Here is a 10,117-nt window from a genome sequence, read left to right as displayed (position 1 = left end):
TGCTTCAACTAAGCTTTGTGCTGTTCGTTTGGACCGAAAAAACCAGACCACTTCACTGAGATGGACGAAACACATCTTTCTACAAAATACCATTTCACACAAACAAATCCGCTGCTAGATTCTAAGAGAGTAGTACCAGAAACATACTTTGTAGTATGATGACTGATTAATAGCTGTCACAGCTCATAATAACACAGATATGCCAGCAAACCACACATTAAAGCTAACAGTCAGTCTTGATCCCTGCTTGTTTCATGCTTTAAAGTAAAAACCCCAGAAGTGGAAAAAAAAAAAAAAAAAAAAAAAAACACTTTTCACTTTTTTTGGAAACAATTTAGGCTGAAGAACTGATCTGTTCTCCTGTGATCTCGCTTTAGTTTAAGAAAATCCTGAGGTTTCATTGCTGAGTTACAGTAATTGTTGATGTGTCATTGTTCATTTTAGCAATAAACTTTTCCACTTGTACTTAGTCACTTATTAAAATAAAAAATTGGTGATTTTTAATGGAGACAGAATAGTTTCCAGCAGATTTTTTCCCATTCGAGTTTTATTCCCGAAATTAGCACAAGGGAAGGCAGCTTGTGTTAACTCTTTCTTATGCTAAACAGCCCTTGTTAGTTTAACAGAACAAAAGCTGTGATTGTAAGTGCAAATATGTGTGAGAATCTAGAGTCAAAGCACATTGGTGGCTTTTTTCTGAATGACTTGCTTTGGTGCAAGTTTCCAAATAAAGATTTAATTGCGCCCACTTGCATCAATTACAATATCAAAGCGCAGAAGTTATAAAAACAGAAGGTGCATACACAATGGCTATTTCACAGTCTGTTTTGAAAACAGATTAAACACAGTTATAATGATCATTTCTTCAAAAGAGTTTAGAGATTATCAGAAACAGAGCAGACTGCGGATTTTAATTGAAAACTCAGTCTGAAATCATTCTGTCCTTCCACCCTGGCTTGATCTCCTTCATGGCATTCAACAGAATAGCTAATGAGTGGTTTTAACAGAGGGAGATTTCTAACCAAGAGACACATTCAGTTGCAATACCCAGCTCCTAATTTTGCAGTGCCTCGGGTAGCTGATCTCATTTTCTGAACTTGTGCTTCGATGCATCAGTGCTTAGCACCTGTACCTATAACTTACCAATTCACTCTAAGAACACAGGCGTTGTTCACAGGCCATTCAAGTTTGAAAATAACTCTCTGTAAAACTCCAAAGAGTAGTCTGGCTTCTATTTATATGGAAGCCCATTGTGACTCTGACATTTCAATCTTTCTCTCAGTGGGATTGAATAAAAAATAATAATAACAAAAAAAAAAAAACAAAACAAAACAAGAACAGAGCACCTTTTTATATTTTGAATATTTACAGTCACAAAGACCTTTGTTTAAACCTCACGGATTCCCTGGAAGGTTTGCTTATGCTTATTGTATGACTTAGCACAGGTTGAAAAGAAATAAGATCAGTGATACTTTTGAGAAATGAGAGCCTAAGTTTAAATCTCACAAAAAATACGTTTGATTTATACAGCTCTACAGTTACTGGATGAAGACATAAATATAACTAAGCTCCATAACATATTGGTTTGTATAAAGTCAGGAATATACTGAAGAATGTGGAGAAAGTTGAAGTGATGAAGACAGAGAAAATGCCTTTATGAATGTAAAATGTCTAATAGATAAGATTATTTCATCTTTTTTACACAAAGACTACATTTTCTGAAGGTCCTTATTTCTACAAAAGAATGATTTTACAGGAAAGGGCTATCCCTAAAAGATTTTTTTTTTTGAAGACTGTTTTGTAGGAGCTTGATTCCTATTATTTTAGTGGCAACCCTGCCAACAGGAACGGATTGTAAGTGAATGATCCTTAGAGTCCCTTCCAACCCAAGCTGTTCTATGAATTTTTCCATGATTTTTCCAAAGCAGCTGTCACTGCTGAGAGTGCTTCGCATCCTTATGCATGCCTCAGGTGTTATCCACAGCGTGACTCCTTTGACTCCTCCTTAACACATACAGACCCCAACAGCAGTGTAGTGCGTATCACTGCTTTGCTCAATGGTGCCAGGCTCCTATTTTCCTGCATTTGAGGTGAAACCCAGGAAAATGAGCAAGTGCTACTTGTAGTGATTGCCTCATGCTGGGATGGGAGAGAGAGATACATTATCTCCCAGAACCTTTCAGCTGCTCAGAAACTCTCTGTTTGCCTGGAACCCCACTCCTTGGTTGCCACAGCTCAAAGAATGCGAAAGCCATCCCTTGTATTCACATAGCACTGCAATGAGTTTTGTTCTGCAAAGAGTTTGTACCAGCATTTTTGAAGAGTAAAGACCTTTTGGAGGAATTGCTGCCTCTTAAATCTACTTGGCTCTTTGCTCTCTTAAATCTCAAACATGAATTCTAACAGTGGTTTAAATCATAGCAAATTTCTCTGAGGGGATTAAGCATTTTAATCATGCTGACATGAAAAATATCCGGTGATATATCCATTGCATAATCAAGAATAAAAGTTAAAATCTTCTAAAAATATTAGCTAATTTGGAGTATCAAGGACACCAGCTAAGGACACAGAGGGATTAGCAGTTGCTGCCAAAGATAGCAAGGTGGCCAATTCAAACACATTACAAAGTCTTCCAAAAAAGTCAAAAACCGCTGTGGTTTTACATCAGATCATATTTCCCTGTGGTTCTGTCAGTATCTTTTTTTATTTTATTTTATTATTGCAAGCAGCCTCGGAAACAAATTTAGAAATCACCTATATCTCACAGAAGTTCAAGTGCTGGTCTGACAGGACTGGTGATGGACATCCACACCACAGTCCCTGTGGGGCTGCTCTGCATCCTCTACTAGGCAGAGCAGGCAGCCGGGCTGTGCAGGGAGCAAGCTGCCTCTCTCAGCACATTGGGCTGCTGGGAAGGCTGGCAGGCAAGCTCTTGTGTGCATGGGGTTGGAGCTGCAGAGTCGTTCGTTTGTGATACTTATCTCTGGTGGCTCTTTCAGGTTGCCATCACTGTGGAGTCCACAGAAGGGACAGTTCCTGCGCCAGTAGGAGTGAAGGCCTCATTAACACTGAGATCGTGAATCTCCACTTTTTTTTTCCCCATTTTCATACCTTCCCCAAACCACCTTGCTGTTTTTTTTTTGTTTGTTTGTTTGTTTTTTCTTTTTTTTTTTTCTTTTTTTTCCCCCACCCTTCCTGGAGATGCATCTGCTTGAGCCTTGAAATAACAGACTCTAGGAGAAGGATACACTGGCTTAGAGAGGAGATAATTGAGTAACTCAGAAATCTTTGAACAGAAGAGCAGAATGTCACATGATGTTGCCTATTTGTTTTAATTACCTGGTATTATGGGGCCAAGATGTTTGGAAGTCAAATAACTGGAATGAGACTTTAAAATCTACATTTGGATGGATAAATAAACAGCATATTTTTCAAGAATGCCAAACACTGCTACCTTCCATGAGATGAGCAAAGAGCTTCCAAGAGAAGTTAGCTTGTCAGACAAGAGAGTGGCTCTGGTGAGCCTGAAATGCAGCATAAATGAGAAGTGGGGACAGGACCTAGCTTTGGGAAAGATTCTTTGGGAAAGACAAGAGTCCCAAAATTTATGCCTGCACATTTCTAGCAAGCGTAGTGAGAGGTATGTGTTTTCTCCATAAATAATGCTTGATTACTTCTTAAAGCATATCATTAATGAAATCTGAAGGAAAACTATCCAAATTGATGAAGGCTATTGGCAGAAGACTGAGAACATTTTTTGGAGCTGTGGCAGAATAGTCATGAACACAGAGACATTTTGTGAACCAAGCAGTGAAGCTGATCTCAGAGCCATAAGAGAGAGGTGTTACAGTCTAAAACAAATGGCAGAGCCTTTCTCATTTTACGCATTCAGGGATAAGCCCAGCAGGGCTGTGTGGGCACATGGCTGGGAGCTTTGCTCTGAATTCACACCAGTGCCATGCAGCAGAATTAGAATTGCAGCCTCTGGGGAACGGTGCTCTTTTGGTCAAAGTATTTTACAGATAGTTGCCAGGAACTGAAATCCAGTGGAAACAGCAGTTTCCAAACTAGGACTTAGCCTCTGGGAAAGAAGCGGGTGGGGGAAATGGGGGGAGGCACAAGAGGTGCTGTCAGGGCTGCAAGGAAAGATGAGAGGCTGTAATTCTGAATGTTGTATGGGTGGTTTGGGGAGAGAAGGGTCATGAAAGGTAGAGTTCACTTGGGAGAGGGGCACGGGAAAAACAGTTTGGGAAATGCTGCAGCAGAAGCCTCTTTTTCCACCCCCCCGCCTCCCCCCCCTCCATGTCCCCTCTTTTCCATTGTTGCTTCTTGAACAAAAGCAGCCCATGCAAAGACAAAGTCTTAAAACTAAAAGCCTTGCCACATATTTCCTCATCTTAGTATTAAATATCTCCTGCGATATTTACAATTGTTATACCATAAATAGAAATGCTTGAAGACAGAGCTCATTTCCTAGTTTCTCAGAAAATGACATCCTCTTCCTCCTTGCCAATTTCCCACATCTCTCCGTGCTTAGCGCTGGTGGCCTGTGCTTCCCCACCATTGTCACAGTTATTCTCTTTTCCAGCAGCCATGGCCTCACATTCTGTAACCTCTGCCCTTTCATTCGTCCAGAGCCAAAATGCTACCTTTAGAAAACTAATGTACCAGAGAAAATGGAAGTATGAGGCTGGGCAACACAATCTGCTATTATCTTACCTTGTTTTGTTTCCAAGGTTTATTTTCTAGAATTCACCTGTGAATTTTAATGCAGGAAATGTTTTCTCAAGGAACCAGTGCATCTGATGACTTGAGATCTCCTTGCCAGCATAATCTCTTGCACATTCCCTTTAAAACGTAACCTCTACCTACCGACTTGGAAAATTTAAGGCAGAGCAAATATCTACTGAAAAAGAAGAGTACTTTACCTGCAGGTTTCTTTGAAGTCTTTTTGTTACTAATAGAAGTTTCAGCACGTTATCTTCCCATCCCCAAAATCAGCTTTCTGCTGACACAAGAACGCTTCACCTTCTTTTTGATCCTACAAGTGAAGCCATGTGGAAATGATTGAGAGTGACGTCATGATTTCAGCATTATGATTTAAATCTGGGATCAAGCAGGAGGAGGGGAAAAAATTACACGCATCCATGATTACTGTGTTCAGGTCATTCAAATGCAGGCTTAAAAAAAATAAATTCTTGTTTCAGTGAATATGAAAAGTGCCATGGGATCTTTTAATAAGAACTATTACTTGCTTCATATACACAGGCAAAATTTTGGCATCTTGCTCAGTCTTTCATTGTTTATGCAACTTTTTGATTGCTGTTGTCAGTAACAGAGGTAACAGCATTACAGTGGTGCTGTATGTAAATAAGTTTTTGACCTTTCTGAAGGAGAAGCACGTATTTCCATAAGCACCAGGCTCTTCCAGCCTCTCAAGTTGAGCACCTGGAGCACGAAACACTCAAAACCACCAAGTTTAAAACACTCAGAATTATCAATCATAGTAAAATTTAGGTAAATATATGGAAGGTGACCTTAAGGCTACTGACACAGGAAAAACATAAAGGTTAGAGAAAAACCATACAAGGGTTAGAGAAATTGGCTTTCAGGGAGAAATTGAAGGAAATGAAGGAATGCTTAGTTCATTAAAAAGGAGACTAAGAGGGGATGGGACAATTTATCATCAGGATGAAAGAGTTCCTTAGTTTCCTAGAATAATTAAGAGCAGTATGGGAGGCTGATGCCACAAACTGGCAAGGTGGAACATACGGATTTTTCTGAGCTGATGTAGTTTGCCATTGGAAGTCACTACAAACAAAATGCTGAATCATCTTCTCATGTCATGAAGAACGAGTGATCCTATTCAGAAGACTTGATGTAGGCATTCTTGGGTTCTGCTTTACTCTGTGTAATTTGCAGCTCAGAGGAAGCTGGCAAGAATGTGATCCACAGGATTAGTAGTTCACTTCAAATTGTATGAATCTAGAAAGGCCTTGCAACATTTTTATTTCTATTATTTTCATTTTTAGTAGAGCTCATGGGAATATGAGTTTTCTTGTAACAGGCCTGTAACAACGTGAGAAGTGAAATTAGAGGACAGAACAGAAATACTAAAACAGGAACAAAAGTGAGCTGGGATCTACAGAGACAATGCAGTTCTTTGAGCTTTCAAGCAAGATATTAGATAAATAAGTTTTCTTACGTAGGAGATGCCTTCTACCACCAATAAATAACGATCATCTCTAACCTCTGTTTTAACACTATGCTCTTACTCAAAGTATGTAAATATTTCACTGTAAGTGAGGACCTAGATTCATATATGCTTTCTAACTTGCAGTCTTCATTAAATCTCTCTTATACCACACATGCACAAAACATCAGCAAATAAAGGAATGAGACAAGAACTTTCAGCCCCAAGGCTCATTTCAGCATTTAAGCTTCTTCTTGCTCCTCCAGGGATATTCATGTCAGTGTCTAAATAGAGACAAGACATCTACATGCCTGAAAATACATGTGCTCAAACTAGGGAAATCATGCATGAACTGGTATAGGAGTTTATGTATTTACAGAGGGAAAAAGTGGAGTAGTTCTGTACTGTGAAGCACAATTCTCATTCCACAGTTAACATGAGCATCAACACGATCAGTTCAAGCAAACAAAAGTTGCCAAAAAGACAAGTTTATCACAAAGTAATGATATGACTTTGGAAATATCTGTTGTACCAGTTCATAGCTGATATATAGTTGCTCAGATTTTTACGAGCAAGATATTGCCAACCCCAAAGGAAATTTACAGTTTAGACCCTGGTGATTCCATTTGATTGCGAGTGCTATGCTATCTTCCTATAACGCGAGTACTAAAAAAGCACATCCACTGAGATGTGGACCTTCTGAAAGCAGTGTTTCCAAGAACAGTCACTTGGGAAGAGTCACACAGTAAGCACAAATTTTTAAAAATAAACATGTGTATTATACATGATGTATGCAAAATGATGTGTGGATATTTACACTGGTTTCACATTCTACCAAGTACAAATATTCATGTGCAAATTTACCTTCAGAATAAAAAAAACAAACAAGTAACGACAATTATAAGATTAACAAAGATTATAGTGTTTAGATTATATATAAATAAATAAATATATATAAAACCACCAATTCTATTTAACTAATAAATTTTAAAAAACTAGTAAACTGTTAATTGAATTGACTCTCTTTAAAAATTGCTCTCAGAGGTACAAAAAGGCAAAGAGCCATTGCTTACCATAACAGTGAATATCCGCCCCCCCATATATAGTAAGCACAGCTTTCATATTATGCTGTTAAATATAATCTCCTGAGTGAAACGGACTGGAAACCCAGAGTTACTGGCTAAGCAATGACCTGGAAGGGAACCTATCTAGGAGGTATCGACCTGAAGGAGAGACAAAGCTATTTCCACCAACCAAGGGTTTCCAGGACAAGAGTAGAGAGGTGGCAGCTTCAGGTAGAAGACTACAGGCAGGAGCTACAGTAGGTTCAGCCCAAAGTACATGATGCGCACCTCCCACTTGCAGGTACCTTGATGCCCTTAGATAGAGGGCTGACAACCCACCAGTCATCAGAACCAACAGCTGGCTGGAGACCGAGTTTCCTTTTTGCTCTTTGCTAAACAAATGGAGACTTGTCTTGTTGGAGTTGCAGTAACCTGCAGTGATCCTCTCCATACAGTTGCCCAATACAGAATACATACTGTATGTAAATGCTTCTATACAATGTTGTATAATCAATGAATATATAGATGTTATAATTATGAAATAAACAAGACAGTTTGGCTAAGAAGGTTATTATAACAAAAGAGAATAAGTAAGAGCGCTTACCCTTGTAAAACTGTAAAACTGCTCACTGTAAAACTCCAAAGGAGGGATCTCCAGAAGAGATCCTTCCCCACCAGTAGTCAGCTCTTAAATGGGTCTAGGAAATGTGGAGCCAGGCTCCACCCCTTCCAGCAGCACAGGTGAATTGCCTTCTCCTATGCTCCCATGGCTGACTCATTGCTTGCCTCAGTGATCAATCAGAGCTTCAGGCCATGATTCAGCAGATCCCATACAAATGTGAAGTTTTCTGGAAGTCTAAATCCAGATCTTTGTTTGCACCAATTTTAAGTCATTACAATGGCCCCAAGTGTCCTCCCTCCCTCCCAGATCTACCCTGGCTTTCTTTCTTAAGCATCCCAGACATTATAGTTTTGATGGATCCACCCAGTCCCTGGGCTGTAGCTCACAGTGCTTAATTGCTGTAGCAATTTAACTTGAACCATATACTTTCTGAAACAGCAATTCCATACATATTTAAAGTGATCTAGTGAAAAGGATCTCTCTGAACTGAGACATTGACTTCAATGAGGATTTCGCTTGTGTATGCACAACAGAACTGCACTATTAACTGCTGATAAAGGAATGACTCTTTGAAATACATTAGGTTCTTTGATGTTTTTTGTTTTTTTTTTTTAAGGAGGAAGTTAAAAGAAGGAAAAAGAACAATTAGGTTCAATGATCAAGTATTCAGAGCACTTAGAAATGCTCACATTAATGTGTAATTTAATAAGGTATAGATTACACACACGTTCAAGACTATAGCTGGGAATATAAAAGAGAATCCTGAGCTCAAGTTGCACAGATTATCATTCGGGCTAGAGCCGCTGACCAGAGGTTGTGTGTGGTTTCAGTTGTTTTAGTTGAATCTACATGGACTTTTTTGTGCATTTTTTGAAAGAAGGTGACTTGAAAAACTGACATGTTGGAAACCTGTAGTAGATAAGTGTTTCCAACTTTCTCAGAGAAATACAGTAGGATATCATGGCCTATGTAACTAGCTACTAACAGATGGAGAAGACATAATATTAACATATTATGATGGTTGTTTGTTTGTTAGTCAGTGAGGGAATGCTTACAGCTCTTCCATTTTTAAAATCGCTCTTTTATCCCCATGACCTCCTATAAATCTCATTCATCTACACCTGTTTTACGTGTTTACTCCTGGCTCTTTCAAAAACTGCAACTATCTATATTAATGAGGTTGTTTGTTTCTTCCTTCTTCCCCTGTTCTATAGCAAACAAAATGTTAAATACTTGCACAAACTGTTTTGAATCCAATAAATATTAAATAATATCACGGGAGACCTGTACATCTCTTGGAAGGTATGTCATCAACCTAGCTGACATACCAGAAACACATGAGCATGGAGCACAATCAGCAAACTGGAATTTTTTGCAACCCTGTAATTTTAAAATATATATACTTTAGCCAATTGTAGATAGACAGGCAAAAGGATGTCAAGGACTACATTCTTGTACTTTATTGCCAAGTTCTTACTCTCTTACTGGGAATATTGTATTTTGTATAAATAATTAAGCATCCAAGCAAAGCAAAACTGATTTTAAAGCCCCAGTGGTTATCACATCTCTGGTCTGTTGCTCAGAGCTCTGTTTCAAACCGGAAAACAAAGCAATTTTTAATCTAGATTGTAGGTAAATGATGTAACCAACAGGCTTGTCTCACATTTCCATGAAAACAGTTCCTTCTCACATTTCCACGAAAATAAATGTTTTGTCTGCTCCAATGTCAATCTAGCAAATAAATATTCACTGGAGAGAAAAAAACATTTCTTGTCCATGTGTAGGTTTGAGAAGTGTGGCTTCTATAAATACAGGATAGTATTAATAGAAATACTTGGAAATAATTCTTGTCATCTTAACGGAAGAAGCAATCGACCTTTACTACTTAGATGGAAGATCTAAATTAAAATCCTTGTTTCATAAACATTTCTGTATCTGGGGCTTTAATCAGCTGCTGTTAATCATGATTTCTTTTGTATTTTTTTTCCTCAGTTTTATTTACATTTTACTGCCATACACATTAAGATTAAAAATTTGTTATAGAAGATCAATACTCTATAGTACAGTAAGATAACAAAGCACCAAACTATGGCCATCTGTGCTTGTTCCATGAATGAGAAGAGGTTTTTAACCAACACTCTTCTAATTCAACGGAGATTCTCAAAACACTGTTAATTTCCTGACGCTCTCAGAGATTCAGGCATATCTATGATGACATAGAGAATAACAGTGGCTACT

General features: G+C 38.5%; 1 long non-coding RNA gene across 1 annotated transcript; it reads right to left on the bottom strand.

The window, feature by feature from the left end:
• Positions 1 to 2,437: 2,437 nt before the first annotated feature.
• On the bottom strand, positions 2,438 to 7,909 carry LOC122179390. The gene is made up of 3 exons (XR_006178679.1): positions 7,862 to 7,909; positions 4,929 to 5,041; positions 2,438 to 3,036 (listed from the first exon to the last, which is right to left on the bottom strand). It is a non-coding gene; the product is annotated as an uncharacterized LOC122179390 (long non-coding RNA).
• Positions 7,910 to 10,117: the final 2,208 nt, after the last annotated feature.

The sequence above is a fragment of the Lagopus leucura genome, unplaced genomic scaffold, assembly GCF_019238085.1.
Source record: "Lagopus leucura isolate 7727_CA_CO unplaced genomic scaffold, USGS_WTPT01 Super-Scaffold_100002, whole genome shotgun sequence".
Lineage (NCBI taxonomy): Eukaryota > Metazoa > Chordata > Aves > Galliformes > Phasianidae > Lagopus > Lagopus leucura.
Note: the sequence above shows the minus strand (reverse complement) of the source record. Positions and strands in the feature narration are given on the sequence as shown.